Raw genomic sequence first — 3,744 nt, 5'->3', positions numbered from 1 at the left:
CTCATGATCTTTACAGAATCCACCCAAAATTCCTTAGCAGAAATTTTCCTTTTTCTCAAGAATATCCATTTATTGTAGTGCTTATCTCTGAACTCCCTATGCATAGCCTTTGTTCAAACCCCCATGTCATCTGTATATGACATTAAAACCTTTACCCTCAGGTATCATTTTCCAGTCTCCTATTCACTTGGTCACTGTCTTATGGAGTTCTTGATTCTAGTCTCAGTGTCTTTCTATCTACACCTCTCTCTCACTCTCCCTTTCTCTCTTTCTCACTCTCATGCTCTCTAGCTCTTTCTCCCTCTGTGTCTCTCCCTGTCTATCTCTGTCTCTCTCTCTGTCTCTCTCTCTCTCTGTCTCTCCACACACACCATAAAAATTGTCATTTTCATATGGGTAAATCATATATTTAAAATTCAGCATTATCTTCTCAAGGAAAGTGCGGAAATGTGCTAGCAACAGACTATGCTTACAGGAAAATGAATGAATGCGAGCAAATATCTTTGCTATATTCTGGCATTGCTCTTTAAGATAATCTTTTGTTACCTTGTTGTTTTCTCTAGCACACAACATTTAGTGATTCAAAATGGAAATCTTGAGAGGTAATTCAAGGATGGGATAAGATAATATGTATGTATGTATGTATACATTAATAAAGCTAAACAGAGTCCTTTTGGTTTGATAAAAGTTTTTGTATTATTTCAAGGTAGAGAAAATCAGAAGTGCTATCCTATATGATGTTTTCTATTCAATGTTTTGTGAAAATTAACAGCTGATGATTTTAAATGTTCTGATTTAAGTATTTTCTCCATTCTATTTTAATGAGATAAAAATGATACTGTGCTTTTAAATCCATCCTAAACAACTGTGAGGGGATTTTTATCATGTCCATCACTTTGTACCACCTCACATCATATTTGCTTATATCTTATTCCTCATGCCTACAAGATTTACTTTTTTTTCTCCATCTAATTTCATGTTAGAATGTAGTTTCAAGTGAAGAAGTACAATGACGTACTCACTGGCCAGGAGACAGGACTAGGGGAAACCAAATTCTCTTCTACATTTCCTGTCATAAGTTTGGTTCTCATTGCTAAATTCCAGTAAACATGATTTGTTTTTTAATGTTTATTTGTTTTTGAGAGAGAAAGAGTGTGCAAGAGCAGGGGATGGGCAGAGAGAGAGAGGGACAGAGGATCCAAAGCAGGCTCTGCACTGACAGCAGAGAGGCCTATGTGGAGCTTGAACTCACGAACAATGAGATCATGATCTGAGCCAAAGTGAACTCGGGCACTTACTTGAGCCATCCAGGTGCCCAAAACATAACTTTTTTAATACATTATTACTTACTTATCAAAAGTTTTCTAAGTTAAAGATTCGATTGCTTCCTTAAATTCAGTCCTATTTCAGTAAATTAAATATTTTAATTGTTATTTTTTTCAAGGATATATAGGAATTCTCATTATATCTTATATTACTTTTTTTAATGTTTTTTATTTATTTCTGAGAGAGAGAAACAGTATTAACAGGGGAGAGTCAGAGAGAGAGACACACACACAGAATCTGAAACAGCCTCCAGGCTCTGAGCTAGCTGTCAGCACAGAGCCCGACACGGGGCTCGAACCCACCAACTGTGAGATCATGACCTGAGCCGAAGTTGGACGTTTAACCAACTGAGCCACCCCAGTGCCCCTTATATTACTGGTCTTGTGCAAAACACTATGCTCACTCTGCACTATTTTTTTCTGAACTGTATAGCTGTCTAGCTCTGTGTGGATATATGGATAATTATGTGACTAGAAACATACTGTTTAAAGATAATGGCTGGCTAATATTAGAAATGAGTTTACTGTGATGGAAAGAATACTGAAGAGACGCCTGGGTGGCTCAGTCGGTTAAGAGTCCAACTTCGGCTCAGGTCATGATCTCACGGTTGGTGGGTTCGAGCTTCGCGTTGGGCTGTGTGCTGATAGCTAGCTCAGAGCCTGGAGATTGCTTTGAATTCTTTGTCTCCCTCTCTCTCTGCCCCTCCTCTGCTCACGCTGCCTCTCTCTCTCAGAAATAAATAGGTACTCAGGATACTTCTTAATAATAAAATATGTATGTGTTAAGTATTATACTAATAAGCATGTTAATATAAAGATAATGTAAAGGTTCCTTTTAAAAATGTATGTTACAATAATTTTTTAAAAAGTTATACTGGGATGTTAAGAACCTAAATATAGACTCGAAATAACTACATGTAAGAGTAAACTTTAATAGATGATTATTTGTGTCATTTTCTGAAAACCTTGTATCGATCATATTTTGAGTGCCTGAATATATTATAGTCAAACTAATATTTTAAAATAACTGACCCATTTGGGGTGCCTGAGTGGCTTAGTTGGTTGGGTATCTGACTTTGGCTCAGGTCATGGTCTTGGGGTTTGTGAGCTCGAGCGCCCTATGTCGGGCTCTGTGCTGACAGCTCAAAGCCTGGAGCCTGCTTCAGATTCTGTGTCTCACTCTCTCTCTGCCCCTCCTCTGCTTGTGCTCTGTCTCTCTCTCTAAAAAAATAAGTAAACATTACAAAATTAAATACATAATTGACCATTTCCTGAAAAAGAGAAAATTGGCTTTATATACATGGTGACTTTTCTGTTTAATATTTGAACAGTTAAGTTTGGTTTTTTTGGCACAGTAGAATAATTAGCTCAAAAATATGAAAACTAATAAAGAGCAGCAACTTACTATATGTATGCATCTGTATTAAAGATGATGATCATTTGTTATAGTTTTAGGTATATAAACAGAATAAGGCATCAATACAGAATTTGATGAACTCTTTAAGAGATAGCACTGTACACTTAAGATATGAACTTAATATATAAAATCAACATTTAATAAACATAATTATAAGATTATGGGTGGTTTCTGCCTTATAATAAGATTGAATAAATGTGTAATTATCTGAATGCAATAATTTTGTTCATGAAAATATCACACCAACACAAATTTTCTTTCCTGTATAAAATTATATAGATGAACCAGGTAATTATTTTAATATTTATAATTATAGAACAATATACTATATTTTATACAATTTATGCAATTAGGAAATTTCAGAGACTTTTTAATTCCATGAATTTATGTTAGATTGCTTAATGTGTATAAACCGTTTCATAAAAGTTGGCAAATATTCCTTTGCTTAATTAAAATAGAGACCCCTGGGTGGCTCAGTCATTTAATCGTTCACCTTCAGCTCAGTTCATGATCTCATGGTTCGTGATTTTGAGCCCTGCTTCGAACTCTGTGCTTACAGCTCAGAGCCTGGGGCCTGTTTCAGATTCTGTGTCTCCCTTTCTCTGCCCCTCCCTACTCAAACTGTCTCTCTCTTTCAAAAATAAACAAACATTTAAAAATTTTTTTCTTTTCTTTTCTTTTTTTTTGAGATAGAGAGAGTATGCACCCATGAGCAAAAAAGAGAGAGAGAGAGAGAGAGAGAGAGAGAGAGAGAGAGAGAATCTTAAGCTGGCTCCATGCCCAGCACAGAGCCAGACACAGGCTTGATCTCACAACCTTGAGATCATGAACTGAACCAAAATCAAGAGTCAAACACTTAATCCACTGAGCCACCCAGGTGTCCCTAAAATAATTTTATAAAAGAGTAAAAATAAATTAAAAATCATATATCAATATTTCTTGGTACTGAGTTTATTTCTTCTCACCACAAGCAGATAGAATAATTACAGAAATGATAATAAA

Source organism: Hyaena hyaena, unplaced genomic scaffold (genome assembly GCF_003009895.1).
Source record: "Hyaena hyaena isolate Hyena2069 unplaced genomic scaffold, ASM300989v1 scaffold_1454, whole genome shotgun sequence".
In the NCBI taxonomy this organism is placed as follows: domain Eukaryota; kingdom Metazoa; phylum Chordata; class Mammalia; order Carnivora; family Hyaenidae; genus Hyaena; species Hyaena hyaena.
This window is presented reverse-complemented; position numbering follows the sequence as displayed.